The sequence below is a fragment of the Pagrus pagrus genome, assembly GCF_965226575.1.
Source record: "Pagrus pagrus genome assembly, chromosome: 13".
Taxonomy (NCBI): domain Eukaryota; kingdom Metazoa; phylum Chordata; class Actinopteri; order Spariformes; family Sparidae; genus Pagrus; species Pagrus pagrus.
The window spans coordinates 848,003-866,850 of record NC_140197.1 but is presented as its reverse complement, the minus strand read 5'-3'; the positions used below and the strand labels follow the sequence as shown (position 1 = coordinate 866,850).

General features: G+C 40.4%; 1 long non-coding RNA gene across 1 annotated transcript; it reads left to right on the top strand.

Annotated features, from left to right (window-relative positions):
* Positions 1 to 1,932: 1,932 nt before the first annotated feature.
* Positions 1,933 to 5,954, top strand: LOC311267364. The gene is made up of 4 exons (XR_014623824.1): positions 1,933 to 2,486; positions 3,134 to 3,171; positions 3,674 to 3,699; positions 5,029 to 5,954. It is a non-coding gene; the product is annotated as an uncharacterized lncRNA (long non-coding RNA).
* The last annotated feature ends 12,894 nt before the right edge of the window (positions 5,955 to 18,848 follow it).

Below are 18,848 nucleotides of genomic sequence, written 5' to 3'. Positions count from 1 at the left end.
ATGGGCGGGTCAGAAATCATAGCCGCGTTATTAGCATAAACCCCGCCCTGCTGCGGAAGCAGTATAAATACGTTCAGTGCATTAGCTTCGGTGGTTTTCCGCTAGCTCTCTAGTCTCGGATAGCATCGCTTATGCTAGTCTGCAGCTAGCTAACCAGTCATGTCTCCTCCACGTAGCTCATGCATCTTTCCTGGATGCCACAGTGTGCAGGCCAGGGTAACGGCTCGGTTAGCTTATTTAAGTCTCCTACCGAGACAACGTAAGGAAATGGTGGATCGATGTTGTCAAGAGGAGCTACTGTGGAGAGTTCAAAATCACCCCAACACCAGTCTCTGCAGTGTCCACTTTACCCCCGATAGTTACAGCACGGCCACCGGCATTACGTGCCCGCCACCGAGCCTCTCCGTCCGCCGACAGCGGCTGCTACCATCACGGCCACCGGAGAGAGAGCACCTGCTGTCGGTGGCGGGCACGTAATGCCGGTGGCCGTGATGGTAGCAGCCGCTGTCGGCGGACGGAGAGGATGTGCCCGCCACCGATCCTCTCTGTCCCGCCGACAGCAGGTGCTCTCATCTCTGCCACCGGCATTACGTGCCCGCCACGATCTTCTCCGTCCCCGGCTTGCAGCCTCCCGTCCTGCCGACAGCGGCTGCTACCATCACGGCCACCGGCACTACGTGCCCGCCACCGACAGCAGGTGCTCTCATCTCCGGTGGCGGGCACATAATGCCGGTGGCCGTGATGGTAGCAGCCGCTGTCCGCGGGACGGGAGGATCGGTGGCGGGCACCATCCTCTCTGTCCCGCCGAAAGTAGGTGCTCTCATCTCCGCCACCGGCATTACGTACCCGCCAGTGTAAGTGTGTGCTTATGTTAAAAATATTGTATTCGTTTAATTAAATGCATTTTGCTGAAGGTGCAAATCCTGAAAGTGATTTTACATCGTGCATCCTGTCATGTCCATGTAATGTTAGCAAATGTTATTGCATTTAATCATGACATGATTTGGCCTGATTCCCTGAGTCCATCTGACAGCACAATGATAATCCACAGGTAATATTTTATGTGCACCAATATAGCTATGACAAGGAATTATATGTAGACTGGGGTTTAAATTACTGGGAAATAAATTACCATTCTGATGGAGACTGTGAGGAACGAGGCTGAGCACTATCAGTGTTGGACTCAAACAGGTAGGGCTGGGTCCTTCAGATGATGCTGCTAGCACTAGCTTCCATTGTTGCTAGGCTACGTCCTTGTGCAGCACACAGAGGGCTCCCCTCCCGCGCGTGGGCGTGGTTCAAGCGCCTCTAACTGACACGCCCCCAGCGTTTCACAGCAGAGAGAAGTGCTTGTTTTTCCATGATGTTGAGACCTAATTTTATATACTTAGCAATTTTTTTAATCTTTCAAATTTGGCTCAGTGGTCAATGATACATGTTACTGTGGTGTGACAAACTCATAACACAATGTTTTTGCTGCTTTACACGCACTTTAACTACTTGGGCACAGTTGTTCATTCGGCAAATGTTATACATGAAGAAATGTTTTCTTTTTGTAAGAAACGTATCCGTTTGTTCCAATGACGTCGGCGTAGCCCTGTATTTTCATGTCTAGCGGGGCGCGACGCGTTTAATGTCGGACATTGTATGCGCTGTTATCTACTTTACCTATTTCCGTCTTAACGTTGATTAGGGTTACTAATATTAGAGATCCCCAAAAAGCTCATAATGTTACACGAGCCTTGACTTCTTTTACCACGGGTTCTATGAGATATTGCAGGATTTGGGGATCGCTGTCAAAGGTTTTTGCGTCCAACGCCAAAATTTACGAGTGTTCCCTGAATGCCTCAATCAAACGTTGACGCAGCACCCGGATCTTCCGTCAGTCGCTGTATGCTGTTTGACAGGTAAGTCTGTTTCACACGGCCGGCAGTTATGAACGGTCCAAATACAGGTTTATTGTTTCAGAAGTACATTAAAGTGGTGTTTAATTCGTACGGGAGTAAACATGAATTTATGGGCGCAGAGTTTTTCTTGTTCGGCAAAGCCTTTATTGTTGGCTACCCGATGGTAACGTTGCTAGCAAAACCGCTAACGCTAACCAAGTTAACGGACGAGCGCGTGAGGGAGTTATGAAAGGAGAGCTGACGTCAGTTAGCTGCAGTTAATAGCAGAGGCCCAGTGTATTTGGCTGAGACAACCAACAGCCAACGTACTAACAGCAGTTTTCAGTTCACAAGCAACCTTAATTTGAGTGACAAAAAAGTCGGATATTAATATAACGTATTACAGTATTACTATTACTACTATTGCACCATACTATGACATGTAGCTGCCTCTCTGCAGACACTACTCTGAAGCCAATAAATTCAAATGAGCTGTGACACTGCTTTTCTGAGGTTAACTGAAACTCTTCTCTCTCCCCCCACCCTCAAACCGCTGACCCTCCTTGTGTTCCTGCTGATGTCCTGTGCTGACTGTACAGTGTGAGTACAAACACACACACATTTTGTTTGTTATGACTGTCACTAAACTGATATGTGAGTCGCTTTGTAGTTTGGAATGACTTCCCATCCATATCATCTTTGTTGACAGGAATTACAGCCATACTTTGAACATTCAATACCAGAAAATAATAATCAAACAATGTGATCTCAATTGAAATAACATGAGACCTGCTGGTTTTCTGAGAACAAAAAAGTAGGATAATAATATACTGTATTACAGTTTTACTTTTACTACTATGATATGTAGCTGTCTCTCTGTAGACACTACTCTGAAGCCTTGCTCACTGTCTGACCCACAACCATTATCTGATTGGTTACATGAGTAATGTCCTATCAACACTGAAGGCTGCTATGTCACATCAATTAATCCATTATTGATTCAAATGAGCTGTGAGAATGTTGCTAGCATAACAGCTATCGCTAACCAAGTTAAGTCGCAAGCAACCTTAATTTGAGTGACAAAAAAGTATGTGTGTGTGTGTGCGTGTGTGTGTGTAACTCCAACCCAAACAAACAGAACGGAGAAGCAGCGTGACCTTAATACCAATAAAATGATACACAGAGATGAGATGGAGAAGTATTTAGTCGTGATTTGTAGTTAAACTAATATATGTTTCCTCTCATAGATATAGAGGACATTGACCGACGCCTGCGTTTTTGCCTGGTGAGTATGGAAGCTGCAACAGCCTACATAAATTGACAGTAACACTGTTTAGTATCTCAAACTGTTTAATCTTGTTTGGATTCACACATGATTTATATATATATTGTGATTTCTGTATTGTTATAATTTATGTCTCAAAATAAAGAAATTGGGCAAGTTACTTTAAATTAATAGTTAAAGTTGCTTCTCTCAAAAGTAATTGAATTACTGTAGCAATTGCTGCATATAAGAATAATTAGTTACTCACATACACACACAGCTCAGCACTGTGTCGAAGGGCTGATTTTGTGGTAATGTCATTCATGGCACAGGCTGATTTTGGTGAAGCACAGGCAACATACACTGTGTAGAGTGTACCGAGCTCGCTGTACAGAGAGCTGAGATGGAGCAGTATTAATGCCCTTTATTGAAATTAGTTGTGAAGTTGGTTTTCTTTAGTGAATTGAAAATCTCAATTTCTCTCTCTCCCTCACTCGACTGAACATCGTTGGATTCCCGCCAGCCTGTGACTCCTGCAAACTCCGAAGCGTAAGAGCACACAGAGACATTATGATTGTTTTAAACTGATATTTCATGGGTTTACAATTTAGGATGAGTCCCCATTCAAATAAACTTTGTTGATGCGAATCACGTACACACTTTATGTAATCAATAATAAATTAAACACTCTGAAAAACAATTTGATCCGGATACATATGAGATGTGACCCCCTGATTTTTTGAGGAGAAAGTAAACATCATGTCTTTCTGTCTCCATACTTCTTCTGGCGGTCTCTAGCTGTATACTAGGGCTCGGCATTATGGACCAAAATTCCTGTCATGGTATTTTCAGGCTGATTGTCAACACAAGCTAGATATATCTCCGCATTTTCTACACAGTGGGCTGAAATATCAGTTGTGACCAAAACCACATTTTATATGTCACAAGAACTTTTATTTAAACAGACTGTGACACATCTACACAACAAGTAAATTCAAATCTATTAATTAATTTAAAAAACTAGCGGGCCTGTAAGTTAACTTTTTTTTTCCCACTGGTGCTACGTGCTGATCTGATTAGAGTTTTGCAGCAGACACAAAACCATAGGTTAATAATTGTGTAATTGTATGAAGTCCATGATAGTTTGGTCCATAACATTCTGTGTTGAGGGAGTTTGTTATGTCATTTTGAAAAGAAAAAAATAGTATAGAAAAATACAAACATTCTTTTAAATGTATTTAGTGATAAATGATTATTCATGGACATTGCATGGATAGAGAGAGAGAGCGAGAGACTCTTGATCAGCGTTTTCATGAAATGCTTGTATCGTCTCTGCACTGCATTTGTATAAACACAATTGTAGCTTGCATCCAGACACTGTCTCTCTGTCACACTCACTCACAAACGAGCACAAAGACACTCACCTGACTCAGACAAACTGTTGTGTGTCTCTCTCACACGCACACACAGCTCAGCACTGTATGGCTGGGCTGCTACTGCAGTAATGTCATTCATGGCTCAGATTTTGACATACACTATATCAGGGTTGGCACTCTGTAGTGATTTGACCATAAGCACACACTTTTTAAAGCTATTGGCTACAGCAGCTGCTTCAACACACTGTTGGGAAATGGTAGTGGAAATGAAACCTCAAGACAAGCCCTAATGAACTGATGCAGTTCATGACTACTGGTTTTCACATTTCAAATGAATGTATGGGAATCCCTGCTGGCCGATAATTTATCAGCATGATTTATTATGTGCATCCCCAGTGTTTTTACATCATGTTCATGTTTAGCTCAGGGTAGAAGCTACTTGAGGTTTTTTTCCTTATATTCCAACAGCAGTCTAATTGATCTTTCCCATTTTGTCTTACAGGTGCCTTGCTGATTTTCTATCTGTTGCCTGGAACTCTGAGAGCTCTCTCCACTCTCACGCTCTCTCTCCCTTTCTGTCCAATCAGGGTTCCGTTCCTGATTGTTGTTGGATCTCTGTCTTTGACTGGAACCCCGAGAGTCCCTCCACTCTCACGCTCTCTCTCCCTTTCTGTCCAAATCAGATTTGAGATTTATGGCTTGTATGGATTTTATGGATTTTATGGCTTCTTGAGATTTTCTAACTGTCATTGGAAATCTGAGAGTCCCTAGACTCTCCTGCTCTCTCTCCCTTTCTGACCAATCGGACTGAATTGTCCTGATTGTTGATAAAAATTGGTGACAGGCTACATCACTTTGGTTACATCACTTTGGTTACATCACTATTGGTTTATTGGCTTGACATTTATTGGCTTGACATTTTGAAGTTTCACAAGCACATCATCTTGACAAAACATTACACAATCTGTCGGAGCAGGTTACCACTACCTTATTGAGCTGATTTGATTTGAGCTACAACCTTGATCAGCTTTTGACAAGCATTTACCAGCATTTGATTTTTGAACTGCTAACATTAATTCTAATTAATTTGATTGTTAAGTAAAGCTTTGAAATAATTGATTTGAACAATGATACATTGTCAGAAGATATTGGATAATTTAATATTGCACTGACATTTTGGAAAACAATATACACAAATATTTGGAGTGAAAATCCATATTTGTACTAGAAAATTAAAACCAAACGGGTGTTTTTTCCTTTTTCAAAAGTTTGAGTTTACTCAATAATAAGTGTAAAGGTAAAACCATATTATACAGTGCATTAGTTGTCCCTGACTTACATCTAATTCTAATTCATCTTTAGTCCTGCTCACATCAATAAGTGTTTATTGTTGTTTAAGCCTGTTGTAATAAAAAAAACTTAATTGCTGTTGTTTTCTTGTTGTTGTTTGAAGAAGCTGTGTTTGATTCTGATATTTAAATATAAACCTGAATACATTTCTTTAGTCTTATACATTAAGTGTGTTAAGGAATAAGATTTGGATTGCTGTCACTGAAAAGTATAGTACTATCCTACAGCTATTCTCAGCTGAATACCACATTTGAGCATTAGTATATATATGTCTTGATAGTGCCTTAAAGCATTGAATAAACAGTGAAACAAACAGAATACATCTCAGTTTTACCTGAGTATACTTTTAGCCCATTTCTGCAGGCTAAAAAAGGGTTTTCTGAAAAAAAAAACAACACTGGTTTGAATCTACAACAATGCCTAGGAGAAGTAAGAAGTCCCAAGCTGCACGCATGCGCTGGCAGAGATCAGGTGAGATGCACTGTGCTACAACAGCTGAACAGGAAGCATGTGTTGGTCCCCAGAGCAGTGGAGAGGTCATGACGTCAGCAGCATCTCATGTTCCAAGTGTTAACCAGGCAGGTCACCATGATGCATTGTGCTCACCACGCATTTCTTATGCTGACGTTGTAAAGACAACACTTCACAGTAATGACCCAAGGGCATCAGCTACTTCAAATGCTAACCAGGTAAACCATTCAGGTGATGTGCCTTCGCCACAGGTCTCTTATGCTGACATGGTAAAGAGAGGATGTCACAGTAATGATCCCATAGAAAAAGTTAGCTCCCATGCTGTAAGCTATTCGGGTGATGTGCGCGAGATCTCACATTCTGACATTGTAGAGGCAGACCTCAGTGTAGCAGGGCCATCCAATGCAGACTATGTGAACCTCACAGAGCAGCCTTCTGAACAACACGTCTGTGCATCACGCAGCCAGGCCTCTCTCAAATATGGCAAATTCAGGAACCAGCAGTGTACCTGTAACTCATTAACCTTTCTTGCATTTCTCTATGAGAATGAAAACATCACCAGAGCAGACCTTGACCTTGTTTTGGATAAAGGTAATGTGTTATATAAAGAAGTCAGGACAAGGTTCCCTGATCACAGCCATTTGACCACTGATGAGCTACCTGATAAGGTTCGTACACGCAGGCACAGACTTCATGCAGACATGAAAATACTTTCAAGATACGGGACGTTTGGCGAACCTTTACCTGGAGCTGTAGATGACTATCTGGACCTGGAGGCAGGACTGAGCTGTTTGTTATCAGAGGTCCAATATGCACTGCTGCTGATGAGATCGTTGTGTATTGCAGTATTCAGAACCAAGTCAGGCAGATACGATTTCTTTGATCCACACCCCAGAACAGCCAAAGGTTTGGCTTTACCCCTGGGTTCGGTCATGGCTGGTACAGCTGTCATGCTGACATTCTCACATCTCAGTGACATGATTGACAGGCTCATGAAGCAACATAAGATGATGGACATACATTCCTCCTGTACCTATGAGTTGAAGCCTGTGGAGTTTTACATTGTGAACACAACAAACCTGAATAGAGCCATGTCAGACACACACAGTCCACCTACCACTCAGACTGCTGCTCTATCAACTGCTGTGCTGGATGATGCTCTTCAGAAAGAGGCAAGCCTGAGTGCTCCAAGGTTAACCACTGTTGTTACTGATGTCTGCAATAACACTGTACATGAAGCATGCACTGACATGGAAACTGAACCAGAGCCATTGAGCCCATTCACTTTGAATTCAGACACATCACATGATGCTCCTCAAAATGAATCAAACTCTTCTGCACCAATAATTGATACAATGGTGAGTGATAGTGCCTTACATGACATTGCTCATAAACTCGAAACTTAGTAGGCAGGCAAAAATAAAATATAAGAGGAGACTTCTGTGCTCTGGAAAGGTATCTCAAAGAAAGGAGAATCAAAAGAGGAAAGAAAAGGAAAAGTATGCTTCTGACAAAACATTCAGAGCAAAGAAAAAATCTTCTGCAAACAGGCAAAATTCTGACGAAGAACTCAGACAAAGAAAACAAGCGAATTCCAGAAACCGTTATAGAAAAAAACCTGAATTAAGACAAAAGAAGAGAAATAATATAACAACTGCATATAGAGAAAATCCTGAATTCAGACAGAAACAAAAAGACTTCATAACGAACCAGTACAGACACAATCCTGAATTCAGAGAAAAACACAGAGGCTACATAACGAACCAGTACAGACACAATCCTGAATTCAGAGAAAAACAAAGACAACTAATGAGACAACGAATGCGAGAGAAGCGTAACAACAATCTTGCATTTAGGAGTATGCATAAGATGAGATGTGCAATGAGAATAACAAGGAAATACAGACAAATACAAAGACAAGCACATGAGAGTGACAGGGAGGCTGAAAACCCATTGATCAACGAGGCCATATCTGTTTTCAGATCACAAATAAAGGCTGGTCCCACATTTTGTTGCACAGTGTGTCATAAGGCTTCATTTCCAAACCAAATTGCACAGAAACAGAGAGGTTGAGTGAACAGTTACCTAAGAATGCATCTTGCCTGCACATGCCTGGTCCTACTGATTGTGATAACATATATTTTGTTGAGCCCTGCCTTAGAAAATATTTGGAAACCAATAACTGTTTGCCACTATGGATTTTGAAAATGACTGCTTTCATGTATTTTCTATATATTCTTCTCTTATTTGTGTTTTGGTCATTTGTTTTATTGCATTGTCTTTTTATTTATTTCCCAAAAGGAAACTTAATGATAGTCATATTTTTCTTATCTAATTTTATTTTAAGTTTTGTTTGTTTCTCTACACTAAATAGTGGCCAAGGAGTAGTCAAACAATTCATAGAGATTAACCCAAAAGTCACTTTAAACCCAATTTACTGTGCCTGGAACTTACAGTCTCAAAACCTTTTTTTTTTAAATAGTCAAAGTTTGCTGAAAGGGTTTAAAAAAATCTCTTCCCTTTGCAGATCAGTCGTCAGGGCAATGTTTCAGCACCATGCTGGTGGCCAGCATGGTGCTGAAACATTTCCTTGTGGTTGTTCTGAGGTGCAGAGCTTTTAAGAAATTTTTATTTGTTTACTGGTTACGTGCTAGAGGCACAGTGGATTTTGGTTTTGCAAGGCCGGTTTTCATGTCTTTTCTATTCTCTTATAAATTGTTCATTGGTGGTTATTTAAAGTCCGTGTAAAGCAAATTCAGCCATTTTCTTCTAAACACATTAAATAGGTTATAAATGTATTTCCTTAAAACATGTAAAAAGCCATTCAGCCATTTATAATTTAGTTATGGAGCTAGGCTGCCAAACTGTATTTCAACATTTCTGTGTTCAGGATTTAATGGGCGGGTCAGAAACGCGGCTATGATTAGCATAAACCCTGCCCTGCTGCGGAAGCAGTATAAATACGTTCAGTGCATTAGCTTCGGTGGTTTTCCGCTAGCTCTCGAGTCTCGGATAGCATCGCTTAGCTAGCTAGCTAACCAGTCATGTCTCCTCCACGTAGCTCATGCATCTTTCCTGGATGCCACAGTGTGCAGGCCAGGGTAACGGCTCAGTTAGCCTATTTAAGTCTCCTACCGAGACAACGTAAGGAAATGGTGGATCGATGTTGTCAAGAGGAGCTACTGTGGAGAGTTCAAAATCACCACCAACACCCGTCTCTGCAGTGTCCACATTACCCCCGATAGTTACAGCACGGCCACCGGCATTACGTGCCCGCCACCGAGCCTCTCCGTCCGCCGACAGCGGCTGCTACCATCACGGCCACCGGCACTACGTGCCCGCCACGATCTTCTCCGTCCCGCCAACAGTAGGTGCTCTCATCTCCGCCACCGGCATTACGTGCCCGCCAGTGTAAGTGTGTGCTTATGTTATAAATATTGTATTCGTTTAATTAAATGCATTTTGCTGAAGGTGCAAATCCTGAAAGTGATTTTACATCGTGCCCATGTAATGTTAGCAAATGTTATTGCATTTAATCATGACATGATTTGGCCTGATTCCCTGAGTCCATCTGACAGCACAATGATAATCCACAGGTAATATTTTATGTGCACCAATATAGCTATGACAAGGAATTATATGTAGACTGGGGTTTAAATTACTGGGAAATAAATTACCATTCTGATGGAGACTGTGAGGAACGAGGCTGAGCACTATCAGTGTCGGACTCAAACAGGTAGTGCTGGGTCCTTCAGACGATGCTGCTAGCACTAGCTTCCATTGTTGCTAGGCTACGTCCTTGTGCAGCACACAGAGGGCTCCCCTCCCGCGGTGGGCGTGGTTCCAGCGCTTCTAACTGACACGCCCACAGCGTTTCACAGCAGAGAGAAGTGCTTGTTTTTCCATGATGTTGAGACCTAATTTTATATACTTAGCAATTTTTTTAATCTTTCAAATTTGGCTCAGTGGTCAATGATGCATGTTACTGTGGTGTGACAAACTCATAACACAATTTTTTTGCTGCTTTACACGCACTTTAATTAATTTAAATAATCAACCAATCCCACAATTATAGAAAATGTTCTGAAATACAAAATCTTAACAAAAGTTCTGCTCTTAGTACATGCATTTGACAGTAGTACTCATACCATATTGCCATAAAATCCTTTAAGGTGCCTTCTGGTTGATCAAAGTGCCCCCATGTTGTGGGATCCTAACTTAATAATGTTCAGTTCCATTAAATTCCTTTCAGGTCACTTGAGTTATGTTCATATAATTTTAACATCATCAGATTCAGTTTAATCTGATTCATTAACTTTTGGGCAATAAAATATGCATAGGCAAACTATTTCAATCACGTTTTCACAATATATAATAATATATACAAATTAGTTTCAATAACTGAACAACTATCCACTTTTGAAGTATGATTTATCATCAAATAATCTTTGTAGTAATTATTGTGCAATAAAGTCGTAATGCTCACATGAATAGATTTGAAGTTATTTTGTAAATGTTTTTGAAACATGTTTTGATTTCTATTTGTGTATCTCATCAGGCTTGTTCGTATATTATGCTGTGGATTTCACTTCTAGTGCTTTATTACTGCTGATACTTCAGTTAAATCTTGAAATGCTCTAATTACTGTGTGAATTACAAACTGACAGAAATGACCCTGATCCTGACAAAATAATAATCAGATCAAAGACAATTAAAATGTATTTGTAATTAAGTCTCTTGTCTCCTCATGATTTGGTAGAATAATGAGACAAATACTTTGGTCCACAATGTCTTCCACAACTACAGCTGCTACCTCTGCTACTGCTGCTGCTACTACTACAAATAGTTGTACTACTAGTACAACTACTACCAATAGCTGTACTTTTCTGCCTTTTCAGCTTTTGAAAAATATGTCGTTTTCTGCAAAATCTTGACCATTCATTGTTATGGGGACATTTTAAAATTTACTTCTGCTACTACTCCTGCATACATTCAGCTAGAGAAACTGTTCAGCTATCAAAATGCTTTTCACGCCCATTTAGCCTATTACTAGTCAGCTTTTTCTGCTAAATTAATTCTCATCAGAACATTTTCAATTTTCGTTCTGCTACTGCTTCAGCATCCTTCAGGCAGTAGTTCTAGTAATACTACTTCAACTACTACTTCTACTACTACAGTACCACCACGACTACTGGAAGTTGGCTGTGTGTGTGTGTGTGTGTGTGTGTGTGTGTAAGGCATGGATATGAACCACATAATGAAGTGATGAAAATCACTAGTAACGACAATATCCCAGACTCCCAGAGTTGTTGCATCATGAGGACACGCTTAATCATTTTAACACATTTTAACTCATTGATGCCTTCTTTCAAATTCGGCATTAAGCACAATACATTAAGATTTGTCTTTCATTGTGAAAAGTGTAAGTTTCTTCCCGGCATCGCTGTATAAGATATAACATATATAAGATATAAGATATAACAAGACTTTGAACTATTGGGCATGCATTAAGCTTTTTATAATCTGTTACGGTTTTGAAATCATCACAGTTTTAGTTTTAAGGATTTTTAGCTCATCTGGTTTTATAAAAACATATTCAGCTTAGAAACTGTTCAACTATCAACATATTCAGCTTCATGTTCATCTAGAGAAACTGTCAACTATCAAACACAAAACCACTACTAGAAGTTGGCTGTGTGTGTGTGTGTGTGTGTGTGTGTGTGTGTGTGTGTGTCTGTGTGTGTAAGGCATGGATATGGAGTAATTCATTATGGACCACATAATGAAGCATTGAATGTCACTAGTAACGGCAATATCCCAGACTCCCTTACAAATCGAGTGATTTTAAGAGTTGTTGCATCATGAGGAGAAGCTTAATCAACTTTTTGGAACACCTATGACACATTTTGCACTCGTTGGTGCCTTCTTTCAAATTCGGCATTAAGTACAATACATTACGATTTGTCTTTCATTGTGAAAAGTGTCAGTTTCTTCTCGGCATCGCTGTATAGGCCTGTTACTTCGTCGCCGGACGAAGTAACAGACAACTTTTAAACTTGGACAACTTTTAAACTTGTTGTGTTAGGAGAAACTGTATAAACATTGTGAAACGCAGTGTACAACGTATTCTTAACTATTTGGACACAACGGCAAACGTCATACATGAAGAAATGTTTTCTTCGTGTAAGAATCGTATCCGTTTGTTCCAATGACGCCAACCTAACCGGGGGGCGACCCCCTTTCCGAAGGACCACCATTCCGAATTTTCGAGTGTCCGCGGCCGGTGTGTGTGGGCTAATATACAAGACAAAAAGGATTGCATGACGCGCCCCGTCGGGGATTCAATCCCCAGTCTGCCGCACCGGAGGTGATCGCGCTATTCACTGCACTACCGTACGAAGTACTAAATATGGTTCATCTCTAACCTTTTGAAAGGGCAGACCTTTATTCAGGTTCGGAATGGCGCCTTTTTTTCAAAAACAATTAAGAGCCGGCAACGAAGGTGAGGGAAGATGTCTAATTTGCTGAATATTCTTGCTTTCCTCCGTGTCGATAGTATAGTGGAGCGAGTAGATGCCCTTTCGTCTGGGGTCTGGGGTTCAATTTCCGGTTGAGAAATGAGTCTTTTTAGTCTGGATTTAATCTATCTTCCTTTTGCATCATTGTATTTTTGTGTGTGAAATATGTAAAAGCATGATTATACATGAAGGCGTACGTTCTCCTGTTTACATTACACATTCAATATAAAAACGATTGTTGGTTACCCGTAGCGGAAGCAAATGCTCCATCCACTGTACTACCGCGGTAAGCAATACTTACACGTTTTACCTAATATGCTTACCTACTATAATAATAATATATACTATATTGTCACTTACATATCTTTTCCTTTCTTAGACATAGAGGACATTGAGCGACTCCTGTGCTTTTGCCTGGTAAGTATGGAAGCTGCAACAGCCTACATAAATTGACAGTAACACTGTTTAGTATCTCAAACTGTTTCATCTTGTTTGGATTAACACATGATTTATATATTTTCTGAAATTAACTGAAACTCTCAATTTATTATGACACCATAATAATGTAATGTTTGTTTGGGTGTCATAATAAAATTGAGAGTTTCAGAGAGAGTTAACTTCAGAAACTCTCACTTTATTATGACACCAAGCACGTCCAGTTTTGCCACTTACACCATGAAAATGTCCTGTGTGTGTGTGTGTGTGTGTGTGTGTGTGTGTGTGTGTGAAACACTAACCCAAACAAACAGAAGGGAGAAGCTGCGTGACCTTAATACCAACAAAATGATAAATTCAAGTATACACAGAGCTGATGGAGAAGTATTTAGTCGTGATTTGTAGTTAAACTAATATATTGTTTCCTTTCTATAGACATAGAGGACATTGACTGACTCCTGCGTTTTTGCCTGGTAAGTATGGGAGCTGCAACAGCCTACATAAACAATAAAGACAATTAAGCACTGACAATAGAATTGTTAAACCGTAGCTGAGTACAAGTGAGTTCATAAAAATGTAGACTGGTTAGAATATTTTTGAAAACATTTATTCACACAAGTGAGCATGTAAACAATATTAAATAATGAACAACACTAACATTAAATATAACAAAGTCAAACATTTCACATTTTAAAACAGATTATAGTAATTAAACCTATTAGCTAACTGGTGTTTGCCTCAACCCCTTCTCTATTCTTCTTTTTGAAGAACTACTATTTTCACGATGACTGCTCCCTCCATTGTGACATTACACCTTATTGTCCCCTGTTCCAATAAATGGGAAATCGGATCCCATAGCTCCGTCCGTATCTCACAGATCGTATCGTCTTTCAGGAGCACCTGGAGGAACCCTTCATGAGACTCCTCCATCGCCCCCAGGATGAAGATCTCACTTTCAACAGCTTCCGGCTTCTGTTGAGAGATGAAATAAATATATGGTATGATATCAGAATTCTCATTTTCCTAAACAAATTGAACAGATTTTCTTTGCCTGCATGAAATGATTTGCCGTGGCAGTCAGGTTGGTTGTTACTGTTTTCTCCCCTGTCTGTTTCCCCCTCCTTTCTCCCTAACCTGCTTCTTCCTAGTGTGTGTCTGTCTCTCATCAACTCCTGCTAGATCTACCTGGTCGCTTCACTACCTATGTGCCAGATTGTTCCATCCTGCATAGTGACTATATCTGTGTTGTACCCTCGAGTTTTTGCCAATCTGTGTATTTCTATTGTTGCTACGTGTCTTGTGTGCTTTTGCTGCAGTGTTTTGAGCAAAACACTTGGATTATTTTGTGTCATGCTCGTGTTTTTTCCTCTCTCGTGTGCAGTACCTGCCCCCGCTCAGCTCCACCTCCTCTCCTGTGTGTTTCACCTCCTCACTTCCAGACCACTCCCCCTCATTGCCTGCCCTCCTCTCTCTCAGTGTCCCAGCTATTTTTGTAAAGAAATACCTCTGAACTGTTCTACTGCCTCCAGCCTCTGCATTCTGGGTCTAGCATTTTCACCTAAATTAGCTTTAATCTTAAGGCTGAAATGTCTAAACATTTGCATGAAACACTTTCTTTTATGTAAAATGAGGCTTTTATTTAATGTAGTTTTAATACACCAGAAAAATGTGTTTAAATTCCATCCATTTCTCTTTGTTTGTCTATCTGGGGTGAGGTCGCGGTGGCAGTAGGCTTAGCAGGGTTTTTAGACCTTCTTCTCAACACTCATTAACTCACTCTGATCAACATTAACTCATATTTTAACACTCCATTCATAGAGAAATTGTTGATTTTATTTTCAGAACCTAATAGAATGTAACTTTTTCTTGTTTGGTTCAAAGTCATAAAATTAGGACAAAAAGGTTGTGTGCTTTAAAACTGAGTTAAAAATAATAAACAGAAACAAGACAGTACCTTGAAGGTGGTGTGATAAGTGGATTGCAGGGTTTTAGTGTTTGTTGCTTTAAGGTGGGTCAGTCTAACAGTCTCCCCAACCTTCAGAATTTCCACTGCTGCCTCCCGCCAGAGGCAGATTTCGACCTTGTCACTACCCTGTCAAAGATAAGGGAATACATTTTTACTTTTTTTTTTCAACAATAACACTTGAATACTACCTTTTCCATTTTATCCTCCCACTGTCTTTCCTCCTTTCTCTATCTCCCCTTCTATCTCTTCCTCTTCCTGTTCTGTATCCTTCCTCCTTCTCTTCCTCCTGTACCTAATCTTCATCTTCTCTCGTCCTTCTGCCCCTTCTCTTCCTCTTCTTCCTTTTTGGCTAGTCTTCCTCCTCTCCCATCCTCTTCCTCTATCTCATCTGTCACCTCGTCATCCTCTTCTCTCCCTTCTGTCCCCTTCCTTCTCCTCCCTATATCTACCTGTCCATGAACCCCTAATTATGTCTGAACTGATCCAGCATCAGTTCCTCTCAATTTGTCTGTGGAAACAGCACGCAGAACTACTAACAGTTTGGATATGGGTCAGACATGCTGGCACATGCGCACACACACACACACACACACACACACACACACACAAAGAACACACACACAATTTGTTTTTCCTGTTCTCTTCTCATTTCTTCTCTTCTTTCTCCTCCTTCTCTCCTTCTGTCTTCCTCTACCTTCCTTTTCCTCATCTCTTCCTCTGCCTCCCTTCTACTGTCTGATCTCCATATCCTGCCTCTTTCTTTTCATCCTCCCTTTTTCATTCCAACTCTCTCTATTTCCCCTTCCCCATCTCTACCTTTCCATTAACCATGCCTATGGCTTTAAAGCTTACCTGCTGCATTGTGAACTTCCTCAGTGGGACGAAGCCACCACCAACTGTGACTTTCCTCAGCGGTAATGCCTGAATGAAAGATGGATTATTTTAACTTCACATGTTTTATAATGATATTCCAAACTCAAGTTTATATCATTATGATAATTAGTTTAATTGTAAGCAGAAGTCTTGGTTTCATCAACTAACAGACAATCAACCTCTGAACACAGACACAAAGTTTATTAGTATCACAAAACCCATGTGTTACAGGAGTAAATGGAAAGTGCCCTCATAGTACTATGGACCCTCACTGCCACTTTACCATCTTAACACTAGAAGCCATGAAAAAAACTTGCCTCAAGCACCTGGCCCTCAACACTGATGAGGCCCTGCGAGGTCTGGCACTCATCTAGTGGAGTGAGAGGGGATGCTGGGTACAGCAGGGCCTCTGCCTGTTGTCGGATTTCTTCTGGTACAGTCATGGCTGCAGTCACATATTTAGAAAATACGGTGGGTCAGTGCCCCTAATTGCATGGCCCCTCATTATGTATGTCTGGCCCTCTTTAATTTTGTCACCGAATTTTGGGAAAATTGTGAGCTTGGTGCAAGTTTTTCCATCTATCAAGACTGCCACTTTGTTTGCTTTTGTGGCAACCGGTCGGACAGTGTTGTGGGAAAAATCCCAACAAAGTACCTTAGGGGAATCTATTAGTTTTAGAACCGAAATTTTCAGGGGGGGTGGGCGGAAATACAGATTCTGTGATTTAGTCTCCAAAAGGTATTTGAGTGCCATTCTGAAACGTCAAAAGACATAAGTGGTTTTTAAGTGTCAAAAGCCCAACTGAAAATGGAAGGCCTTGTGGGTCTGTCTGTCTGTCTGTCTGTCTGTCCATATATAGCTAGATAGCAAGCTTCCCTGCCAATTGATAATGGATCACTGAACGTGTTTATGGGATTTAAAACAGAAAAAACTACCTCTAGAGAACCTTTAGGGAACATTACCTATACGTTTAACCTACTTTAAGATATTTCATAGCGAGACATCTCCTTGAATGACGCTTGTGTTATTGGTTACGAAAAGTGACTTAATATATAACAAAAACATCTTTATCTGTAGGAATTGTTTCCATATTGTTGTGAGACACTTGGAATAACAACCTCAGCCTGTCAGTGGCAAAAACAAGCAATTTTAGTGTAGGTAACATAGCAAGCTGTAGTGCCTCAAAGGACTACTGGCGGTGTACTTGACCAATTCCTTGAGATTTTGGTAAATATATTACACTCTAGAAACATGTTAATACAGGGCCCAGACTTGCTAGATCCATCAAGGCTATTTAATTGTTCTTTATGGGTTATTTAGACAATTTGTTCACAGTAACTAAAAAGTAAGTAGAAGTAAGTAATTTATTACTCTATGCTGACAGTAATTTTGTAATGTAACATATTACTTTAAAATCAAGGTATCTAGTTATATGTAATATATTGCATTTCAAAAATAATGTTAAAGATGAAGATGAGATTTTTATTTTGAGGGGGGCTTTTGTATTTCTGACAGTATATAGGAGTATCTGGGTTGTATACAGTCAAAGAAATTGTCTACAAAAAGTCATTGTATTTAGTCTGTAGAGAAGCAGTGATAACAAAGGACACACCTGAAGGTAAACACATTGAGAAATTAAATAAACAACTGAATCAGTCAGCTGCCAACACATAAGTGCACATTTAGTTTATTCAGCCTTTGGACACTGTTTTATGGCTACAAAAGTTCAATGTGATAAATCTAACTTTATTTTGGTACCTGTGGTTTTGGTGGAATAGAATATTATATTTACATTTGCATTTAGGACATTAACACTCATTAACTCACTCTGATCAACATTAACTAATATTTCAACACTCCATTCATAGAGAAATTGTTGATTTTATTATCAAAACCTAATAAAATGTTACTTTTTCTTGTATTGGTCTATTAAATTAAATAAGAACAAGGAGGGGAAAAATGTGTGTTTCAAAACTGAGTAAAAAAAAAAAAAAACAGAAACAAGACAGTACCTCAAAAGTGGTGTGGGCGGTTGATTGGACACCACCATGTTTGTCAGCCATGACATGTGTCACAAGGATAGTGTCCCCGAGTTCTATGGGCTCAACCGCCGCCTCCCTCCACAGGGTCAACTCCAGCCTGTCAGTACCCTGTTAAACATAGGGAAATACATTTTATTTTTTTTACAATATCACTTAAATACTACCTCTTCCTTTTCCTCCTCCCACTTTCTTTCCTCCTTTCTATATCTCCCCTTCTACTTCCTCCTCTTTCCTGTTCTCAATTCTTCATCCCTCTCTTCCTCCTGTACCTCATCTTCATCTTCTCTTGTCCTTCTGCTCCTTCTGCTCCTTCTTCTTCTTCTTCTTTCTCTTGGCTAGTCTTCCTCCTTTCTTCCCTCCTCTTTCTCTATCTCATCTATCCCCCTCTTTTGTCCCCCTTCTTCTCCTCCCTACCTGTCCATGAACCCCAAATATGTCTGAACTGATCCAGCATCAGTTCCTCTCAATTTGTCTGTGGAAACAGCATGCAGAACTTCCTACCTACAGTTCAGATATGGGTCGGATATGCACACACACATACGCACACACAATTTGTTTTTCCTGTGCTCCTTCTGTCTTCCTCTCCCTTCCTTTTCCTCATCTCATCTGCCTCCCTTCTACTGCCTGATCTCCATGTCCTACCTTGTTCTTTTGCTCCTCCCTCTT